This window comes from Ceratotherium simum, chromosome X (genome assembly GCF_057802395.1).
Source record: "Ceratotherium simum simum isolate JZ-2026a chromosome X, ASM5780239v1, whole genome shotgun sequence".
In the NCBI taxonomy this organism is placed as follows: domain Eukaryota; kingdom Metazoa; phylum Chordata; class Mammalia; order Perissodactyla; family Rhinocerotidae; genus Ceratotherium; species Ceratotherium simum.
In genome coordinates, this window is record NC_141940.1 from 128,252,935 (window position 1) to 128,264,312 (window position 11,378).

Below are 11,378 nucleotides of genomic sequence, written 5' to 3' on the forward strand. Positions count from 1 at the left end.
AGAGAGAGAGAAATAGAAATGGATACGGATAAAGCTAGAGCTGGGAATATGGATATGGGCATAGACAGCTATAGATACAGATGTAGGTGTGGAAATGGATGTGGATGTAGGTATAGGAGTAGGATATGGATGTAGGATAAAGATATAATGGTTGGCATGGATATAGACTCACATGTAGATACAGATATACATCTAGAAATGAATATATAGAGATATTACAGATATAGATGTGGGTATAGATATAAAAATGGATATAAATGTGGATATAGATATGGATATGTATGTAGATATAGATGTAGACATGAAGATGGTCATAGATTCAGATGTAGAAATACACACATCTTAGTAGACAGAGAAATCGATATAGATATAGAAATGGATTTGGATATAGATATAGAATCAATATAGATATAGATATAGAAATGGATTTGGATATAGATATAGAAATGGATTTGGATATAGATATAGAATGGATATAGATATAGAAATGGATTTGGATATAGATATAGAAATGGGTTTGGATATAGATATAGAATCAATATAGATATAGAAATGGATTTGGATATACATATAGAAATGGATTTGGATATAGATATAGAATCAATATAGATATAGATATAGAAATGGATTTGGATATACATATAGAAATGGATTTGGATATAGATATAGAATGGATATAGATATAGATATAGAAATGGATTTGGATATGAATGTGTGTATATAGATATGTAGATGTAAATACATGTAGATGTGGATCTGAATATGGATATAAACATGAACATAGTCAGAGAATGATGAGAACCCAGGAGAAAAATGAAGTCTAGTGAGGAATAGAAGCAGATGGAGAGAGTTGATAGAGGGTCAGAGAAGGGTGACGTTTAAGCACAGACCTCCCTGATGAGAGGGAGTGGGTCATCCCTATATCTGGGGGCAGAGTGCTCCGTTTGGGGAGAACAGGACGTGCAAAGGCCCTGAGGCAAGGGTTGGCTTGGTGATTCCAGAAGGAAAGGAGACCTGTGTCAGTAGAGTGTAGTGAGGAGAAGTCCAGGAGAAAGACGTGACTCTGGTTGAAAAGGTTTCTCTCTCCATTGGCTGTAGCATCTGGGAATCTAGGGTAACAAGGGGCATTTGCAGTGAAAGGGAAGAAAGGGGACAGTTGATGGGGCTGAGCCTGAAGAGACCAGGAAAGGATGGAAGACAGGTTCTTGGTGGGGGGACAGCCATTGGTGAACAATGCAGAGAGCTCCTTGTGATGTTGAAAGAGGGCTCTTTGCCTCAAACCACACCCTGAGAAACCAGAGGTCCCTTGACGGCAGAAGTTGGAAGGGAGGGGCTGGTTTGGACAAAAGAAGATGGATTTTATTGTGGAATTACTGAATTTGAAGGAGCCATCCAAATGTAAACACCTGGTCTTTATTTGATATTATAAACATCTCAAGGTGCTTCAGGTGTGTAAATGTGCATGCATGTGTGTATGCATATGTGTGCCTGTGTGAAAATGTGTGCATGCCTTGCGCATATGTGCACTGCATGTGTGTTTGTGTTCACGTGTGTGTGCATGTATGTGCAAGTGAGTGTGTATGTGTGCATTATGAATGTGTGTCCAAAAGTGTGGACATGACTATGCATGTGTAAATGTATGTGTGCATGAGAATGTGTGTGTGCATTTTATTCACATGTGTGCACGCATGCATGGATGTGTGTGCATGAGTAAATGGATGTGTGCAGATGTGTTGTGCATGTAGACATTTATATGCATATATGTGCATGCATGTGTAAATGTATGTGCATGAGTGTGTGAATGCTTGTGTGCAATGCATGCATGAATTTATGTTCACAATGTGTATACATGTGTGAAGGCGTGTGCACGAGTGTGTATGTATACATTCATGTGTGAATATGTGTGCATACATGTATGCATGACTATACATGTGTGATGTATGTGTGCCTGTGAGAAACACATGATTTTATATGCACATGTGTTCATGCATGCATGAAGGTGTGCATGAGTAAATGTATGTGTGCACTGCATTTATATGCATATATGTGCATGCATGTGTGAGTGTGTGTGTGCACGTGTGCAATGTGTGCATGCGTTTATGTTCCCATGTGTGCATGCATGTGTGAATGGATGTGCCTGGGGATGAGTGGATGTGGAGAAAACAGAGCTGCAAAGAGGAGAAAGACCGAGACCCTGCACAAGGGGGTCCTCCCTTTGTGTGGAAGAGTTAGTTGTGCGCACAGGTGAGAGAAGAGGGGACGGAGGAGGGAAGGGTCCCATCCAGGTGCACATGGAGACAGCTCTGGAATCCTCTTGTTGAGCTCCACCTCAAAGGTCGAGAGAATCACAGTTGAAAATGATAGAAAATATGATTTGGACCCACCAGCGCTGTCCAGCCGCCCGGCTGCAAACACGGGACAGGAGTTTGGCTGAGAGGCTGGCGTTGGAGGTGAAGATGCTCTGCAAGGAGGCTGTCCTGAGATCTCGGAGGGAAGCTGTCATTGCTGGAGAAGGAGCGGACGGCTGAGGACAGAGAGCAGCCGTGCGTCCGGCAGGAAGGCACAGGAAGCCGCTACAAAGGTACGTTTGCAACTGAGCACAGGAACCCCAAAAAGACCCTCTTTCCAAAAATAGTTTGTCGGCAACCTGGGACTGAAAAGCCACTGTGTTCATTCAAGGTGGCTGGAGATGAATCCAGACTGATATCAGGGCTGAGCGTCTTGTCGCCAATTTTTCTATGTGGCTTCTCCTTCCTTCCACGGGACAGTCTCAACCCTGCTCTGGTATCAGCAGCTGCAACATGTGTCAGATAAAGCATTTGTTCCTGTTGCCGCAGAGGATTGCAGAGTCCGAAGCCCCAGCGTTATCCCTTCGTCACCGCTAAATGCCAGCGATGGAGCACTTACCTGCACATTCTCACCCCTCATTTTGTTTACTCCCTTAGAAGAGAAACATTTCATTGTCCCCACCAGCCAGCCCACAACCCAAACCTGGCGTAGAAGAAATGGAAGAAATCTTGCTAAAAACCGAAAGTAGAGGGTCAAGAAGGGAAGAGAAAGATGAAATCCTATCTTGGCTCCAAATCACATTTTTTGTCACTGGGTTAATGTTGTCACGTTCTCCGTGTTCGGAAATGATAGGACTATTGCTTTTGTCATTGCATCGGTCATTGTGGGAGGTGTCTTTCCTGGACGGTGATATTGCTGTGATTGTATTTTATGCTGTTTTTACAAAGATGGACCAGCCTGAACCCCCTCATCTGGAAAGAAAATTACATCTTCAGATGAAGAGCCGCCGTCCATCCTTTGCCCGATGTGTGCCTGAAATTGTGGTAGACCCTTACGCATATGTTCTTACTCGATATGCATGAGCGTCTCACGAGGGAGGTTTCATTTGACCCACTTTACAGGTGACAAAACAGAGCCTCAGTCAGTGGGTTCTTTGCACATGATCACCTACAACCACTTTCGACAGAACTCATTTCACTTGACATTTTAAAAATTAGTTATCATTCCTGATGCCCTTAATGGCAATTATAAAAATTAAATCAGGGCTTAGCATATTATGAAGTTGAAATTCTCAACATTTTTTTCCAAAACAACCACGAAAACACCTGACATTTTGGATGCGATGTTTTAATTATCATTAAAAATATTATTTTTGTTCCTTATTCGTCTCTAAAAGCTCCACAGAGTAGAGAGGAGGTATTATGAACCTAAGAGTTGTATGTTTTTCTTAAAAGGTAACCTTGGGGCGATTTTTAGGTACTGAGGATCCAACGTCAATAAACTCTTTGTGAAAGGGCCAGATCGTAAATATTTTAGGCTCTGCAGACCAGAAAGTCTCTGTTGCAATGATTCCAGTGTGCCTTTGTTTCAGGAAAGCAGACATGGGCCATATGTAAATGAATGAATCAAGCCGTGTGCCAATAAAACTTTATTGACAAAAGCAGGACGGGGGCCGGATTTGGCCCACCTGCCGTAGTTTGCAGACACCGGCTTTTATGCATGTGGTGTTGCCCTCCCCAGATTCCCAACCCTTTCCTGTGGTATTCGGATGCTCATTCTCCCACCTGCAGAGAGCATTGACCGCTGCAGACTCTGAGCTGAGCATCCCCAAACCTTGGCCTAAGGGAGCTGCCTTGCTCGAGGTCTCACCTGCTCCCGTGGGGTGGGGGCAGCCTGCAACCCCTCATTGGTGCAAGGCCTGGCTCTCTGCACCCAGCCCTGCAGGAATCCCCAGTGCCAGAGCTCCCTGCGGGACAGCCAGAGCATCCTTTGTGACCAACTTCGCCAAGTCCTGCGTCTCTCGCCCCCTTACCGATGTTCTCCAGCTCACTCCCCTGTGAATTTCCTCCTGCATCCTACTACATACAGGAGACTTAATAAAGACTCGCTCCATAGAATATCTCTACCCACTGTGCCTCCTCCCTCCAGGGTGCACAGAGCTTCCAGTCTCCCATCAGAGGGAAGTCCTCTCACAGAGAAAAATGCATTTGCCTTTGGACTTTACGGACGTATTTCTTTTTCTAATTTAGGGGCTCAATATGAGTACTTGGTAATTTTTACTTTTTCCCTTTATGAGCGAGATTAGTTTTTAAGTCATAATGCATTATCCCAGGAAGCTGGTGAGAGGCAGGGAGGGGGCGATTTGCGGACAGGGGACCAGGCGTGGTACTCCCCAGGTCCCTGGGGAGATGAGCTCATTTGGGGTCAATGGCAATGCATTTTGCTCCATTGATCTTCAGTAGGAGGAGGTCTGGCCCCAGGCACATCCAGCAGCTGGTGTGCGATCATCATACTAATCCATTAGATGATTCCCTGCATCCATCCCTTCCTGCCCCTTCCTCGGTCTCCTCCCCCAAGCAGAGGAGACAAAGGCAGGGAGGGCCGCCTCTCCTGGGAGAATGAGGGAGAGAGCAGGAGACGCAGAGAATTGATATACAGACCAGTACAGGCACCATCTCTGTTCTGCAGTGGCCCCCAGTGAAACATGGAGACCACGGCCCCACAACCCAACAGAGGCTCCACCATGGCTCCCAAGGGCTATGGAGAACTTGGTCAGTGGGACAGGCTGGGGGTAGGGCAGAGCCCCAGAGCTCATGGCCTGTGGATGGGTGCAGCCTGTCCATCTACTCTAGCCTGCCTTATTATTATTTTCTGTATGAGTCAGGGTTCTCCAGAGAATAGATAGATAGATCAGTGAATGATAGATAGATAGATAGGCAGATAGAGAGAAAGAGAGATAGATAGATAGATAACATGAGAAAATGATAGATATGATAGATGATAGAAATAGATGATGGGTATGATAGATGATAGATATGATATAATAGATGATACATATAATAGATAGATGATAGGTAGATGACAGAGAGAAAGAGAGATAGAGAGAGATAGAAAGATAGATAATATGATAGATGATAGACATGATAGATAGATAGATAGATAGATAGACAGATAAACAGACATGATAGATGAATGGATGGATGGGTGGATGGATGGATGCATGGATGGATGGATGCATGGATGGATGGATGGATGGATGGATTGATGGATGCATGGATGGGTGGATGCATGGATAGATGGATAGGTAGGTAGGTAGATAGGTAGGTAGGTAGGTAGATAGATAGATAGATAGATAGATAGATAGATAGATAGATAGATAGATAGATAGATAGATATAAAGAGAGACAGAAAGAGAGAGATTTAGTTTAAGGAATTGGCTCACATGATTGTGGGGGCTGTCCAAAATCTGCAGGGTAGACCAGCCAGCTGGAGACCCAGGGAAGAGTTGATACTATAGTTCCAGTCTGAAGTCCGTATGCTGACCAAATCCCTTTTTCCTTAGGAGATCTCAATCTTTTTCTCTTAAGGCCTTCAACTGATTAGACAAGGCCCACTCACATTAGAGCGGATAATCTGCTTTACTTAAAGTCCACTAATTTAAATGTTAATCTCATCTAAATAAAACAGCCACACGTAGACTAGGATTAGGGAAAAAAACTGGGTGCCACAGCCTAGTCAATGTGACACTTAAAATAAACCATCACAATTTATAAGTGTGTCTGCCCTGGGGTAAAAAACATTAGATTGCACTGCAGAAAATCTGGGATTGTGATAAATCCTTGAGGCCTGAAAAAGGTTTATTTCCTCCAAAATGTGAGAATAAAATTGCAACACCAAAATTAGCGAGTGCTTAATTAAATTTCTATAAAAAGTACAATTGTGTTCACTGGAACTAAATGTTTATTGTATTTATAAAGCACACATATAGTTCAAATGTAAAGATCTGGATACCCAGTTAATTCTTCTCAAAACTAATCGATGTAAAATGTTTCCAAAAACATCTTCAGCAAAAAAATGTGTGGGAATATATGAATATATACACATAGTGTGCTATCCAATGTACATATTATATTGTGTGTGTGTGTGTGTGTGTGTGTGTGAGTATTGTGGTGATTTTAATTGTATCCCTCAAAAGGATAAGTCCATATTCTAACTGCTGGTACCAGTGAATGGGACCTTATGTGGAAATAGGGTCTTTGCAGTTGTATTAAGTGAAGGATGGAGAGGAGGTCATCCCGGATGAGGGTGGCCCTAAATCCAATGACAGTGTCCTCATCAGAGACAGAAGAGGAGACACAGACACAGAGGAGAAGCCACGTGGAGACGGAGGCAGAGATGGAGGGAGGCGGCCACCAGCCCAGGGATGCCTGGAGCCCCAGAAGCTGGAAGAGGCAGGAAGGACCCTCCTCCTGAGGCAGCGCGGCCCTGCGACACCTTCATCTCAGACTTTTGGTCTCCAGGACTGGGGGGCGGTGAATTCCTGTGGTTTTAAGCCCCTAGTTCATAGTAATTGGTTATGGCCGCCCTTGGAAACCAATATATATTGGTTTATATATATGTATATGTGTGTGTATAATATTGGAGGAGGCAGTGTTTTTATATTTTTTAAGTAACGCAGGGTGGGGCCTCCTGAAGAAAAGTCCCCAGGAAGAACAGAGCCTTCTGGTGTGGGCAGCATCGTATCAGTAGAAGCCCAGGTTGAGTCTAGCGGACCCAGATTCGAATCCGGCTCCGCCATTGACCAGCCATATGGACTTGAAGGAAAGTGGACCACACCCATGCCCATGGTCTTGACAGGGTTCAGTGAAGTGGTGATTCATTTGGCAGAGCTCTTGAAGTTCAATTTGAAGAGGTGGAAGGCTGTCCGATTGGATATCGGGCCAAGAAGTCGAATCCGTTCTGCAGATAACGGAGAGGAACCAACGCGTTCTTGAATAAAAGAATGACAAGATCAAATCAGCATTTCAGAAAATTCCTCTCGTTTTTTCCTCCTTATTCCATTTCTCCATTGTGTTGGGGTCGGGGGGTAAAGCTGAATGAAGTAATCAAGTAATGGTTGACGATTCTCTAAAATGGTAAATTCACATCGACATATACTCATCAATTCCAGTATTTTCAGGTACAGAGACTCAAAAATCGTATGTTCATGAAGCTAGTGATGAATGACCACAGCTACTGTGCTCAGTAAAATGCCTACAGTAACAATCTCTTTATTCCTTTCAAGAGAATTTTCATATACTTGGGAAATAGTACATGTGTCTGAGACCCACACGAACACACAATGGTAGGTGCCCTTGTGATTTCACAAATTTCTCAGGAGAACTCCATGCCCCACTGCTAGGATCCTGCAGCCACTGGTTGGGACCTACCCTCCCTACTTCATAGGTCTCTAATCTACCCTTGGTTGGTCTTTCCTTTTGCTGCACATCCATTATTTTCCTAAATAGCCGTGATCCCAACAGAGAGCAATGCCTTGGTAGTACTTTTCTCCTGAGAGCTCCCAGGACTGAAGAAGTTTCTCCAACCAAACACCAAACATGTCTGATATCCCAACGGGGTTGTGTTTAAAGTGTCTGCCTAGTTGGTTTGCTTTTTTAAAAAATCCCTTTCTGCTTACTGCCGTGATTAAAAGGAGAATTTCTGAAATAATTCCTGTCTCTGAAAAAGGCTTGCTTCTTCCTTGTTTTTATTTTAAAAAGAAGTTTAAAATTCTTTGTTACCAAATATTATCTATTTTCAAGAGAATCAGATGACACTCTATTTAAAGAAGATGGATAGCATCTAGTTGTGCCAACAGACTCTTGAAAACTTTTGGAAATGCATTGAACAGAACTGCTCCTGGGAAAACGGTGGAGATCTAATAAATATGCTGACAGCTGTGGGCTGTGGTGAAGTTTTCTGACAGTCTGTTTCCAAGGAGAGGGTTTCATTTCTGTGATGAGACAAAATAACTAGATATCTCTGAACAGAAATATGTTCTGCTTCTGTCTATTCAGGCGGCTCTAACACTTACTGAAATTGCTCATCTCTGCCCTTGGTTTCCTTAGATAAATGCATTTTATATTCTTGTGGGGAAACTGTAATCTTATCTGTAACACAACAGAAATAATCATGGCTCATAGGTTTACATTTCATAATGAAATCAGCAACCTGGTAACGTTATAAGATGTTTACCCGTTTAGTTAGTTCGATGTCCTTTAACTGTAGGCTTCATGGGGGAAATTTGTTTATAGGGTTGGAGACCTTCTGGCGTGACTATTTTGTCCAATCAAAGGCTCTCATCCATGAGCCTTCATTACTGCACATTACAGAGAATTGAAAGGAAAAAGGGTATAGGCTAGTGCTCAGATGTGGAGAACTGGATCCATTGGAGCTAGAGTTAAGTTAGAAGAAATTTACTACGGGATGCATTTTCAAAATATTTTTGCCTATCCCGGACGTTTCATACAGATGGAATCATTCAATATGTCAATATGTGGTCTTTTTTGACTAGTTTCTTTCACTGAGTATTATATTTTCAAGATTCACCCATGTTGTAGCACACATCTGTACTTTGTTCTCTTTTGTGGCTGTATAATATTCCATTGTATGGATGGACCACATTCTGTTTATCCGTCCATCCATTGATGGACACTTGGGCTGTTTCCACCTTCTGGTTATTGTGAATAATGTTGCTGTGAACATTCACATACAAGTTATTGTTTGGACACCAGTTTTCAATACTTTGGGGCATATGCCTAGGAGTGGAATTTCTGGGTCATATGCTTATTCTGTGTTTACCTTTTTGCAGAATGGCCAGACTATTTTACAAGGAGGCTGCATTATTTTACATTTGTACCAGCAGCGTATGAAGATTCTCATTTCTCCACATCCTCACCAACACATATGGTCTATCTTTTTATCAAAGCCATCCTGGTGTGTGCATGAACTGGTGTCTCATTGCAGGTTTTATTTGCTTTTCTCTAATGACTAATGATGTTGAGTATCTTTTCAAATGCTTATTGGCATGTTTTTTTCTTTTTTTTTTTTTTGGCCTAGAAAATGAAACAACTCCATGGTTGCAGTAGAGATGTGGCTTCCACCTTGACCCTTCTCCAAATCTCATGGAGCACATCTGATTAGCTAACCTAAGTCTTGGCATTCCTGTTTTAAGGGAGTTAAAGAATGCAGCTTAACGTTGAGCATCTGATGTGTAGATAACCCTGAAATGTGGGTGGAAAGTGTGTTAATCCCCAAGCCACTATAGCCACTGAATCTCATAGTCCGCAAGCTGCAGAGACAAATGTTGTCGAGACACCAAGATATCTGAGGGCTTGGGTTCCAATTCTTATACCACCTTTTGAGCATCACCACTTCTTTATCATTCTATTTCCTCATCTCCTCAAGAGGAACTATAACCTTACCACCTCATATGAGTTTCTTTAAGATTCGAGTCATCAAGGATTTGTTGAGCATCTAATATGTGCTGCTTGGGAAACACCCATGACCAAAACAGCCAAAGATCCTTGCACTCATTGTGCTTAGACTAGCAGGGGGGAGTTAACAGTAAATATAATAATTACATGTTGTTAGGTAGTAATAATACACAGAGAAGGTGATCAGACTATAAGGAAAAGAATAAATAGATCAGAGTTGAAGGATCATGATTGCCAGGAGTGGGATACCAGTTGCAGGATTGAGTAGAATGATTGGGCTTGGGCTTAATGAAAACATAAAATTTTGTGAAATAATGGGTGCAGAACTCTTAGGTCTGTGAGAACCACAGATGTAGTAAGGGATCCAAATCTGTTGGCAGCCATTGTCATCATCACCACTGTCACCACCACCACCATCATCAACACCATCATGGTCACCACCATCACCACCACCACCATCATCATCATCGTCACTACCACCATCATCAACAACATCATGACCACCACCACCATCATCACCATCACCACCACCATCACCACCATCCTCATCATCAACACCATCATGGTCACCATCATCACTACCACCATCCTCGTCACCATCACCATCACCATCATCAACACCATCATGGTCACCATCATCACTACCACCATCAGCAGCAGCAGCATCACTACCACCATCATCAACACCATCATGATCACCACCGTCATTGCCATCATCACCATCACCATCATCAACACCATCATCACCACCACCACATGAGCCAGTGGATGGAGACTTTTAACCTGCCATCGATTGGCTCAGATTTCAGCATCATGGAAGATCAACCCGAGAAAGAATCCCAGTAGGACATGCTAGAAAGCATCGAGTAAAATTATTTTATCCTGTTCTATATTCAAAAATCATGCAGCTCACAGCACTGCCTTTTATCTGAGGCAGCGGCTGAAAGAGCAGAATGTGTCTAGAAATTCTATCTGTGCACAGCAGCCCATTAGGTTTGTGGCTGCTTGATCCACTGCCTGGGGCTTCTGCTGCCTGAGCTGTAACACTCACGTTCATTAGGAAGGGACCGGGCCCGCGGGGCTGCCTCTGCTGAACGGTATCCTTCCCTCCCACAGCTCTCTCTGTCTTTAGCAGGTGCATCCGAAGCTCATTTCCTGAGGCCACCAAGCAGCCCTCAGGTGACAGACACTTTGAAAAAAGTGGCAGAAGAAATGTGGCCTTCATTCATTGTTTAGACCCACATGCTAATTTAATTCTCCCTATAGCCCGGCCACACAGCTCTGCTGAGCAGAGCATGGGCTCTGCCTTACCACCCAGAAAACACAAGCCAGACGTGTTATTTTCTCCATCCTCCATCATTGTACACTGGATGTAATCCATCCGTGGAAGGTCATACTGCAATATGGCGCCCAATGGAAACCAATGGTGTAAATTTGCATAATAAGCTTTTGCTGTACACGCTGTCCTATGTGTGTCAAGGCTGTCTTAGCTTTGTGAAATATGGACAAACACACAGTAGATTCAAGAAACAATGCCAGGTCTGAGATAAAAGCAGCTATATCTCCAGGCTGGCCCAGAGCCATCTTCAATGCCTTCCTCTGGCCATTCTGACT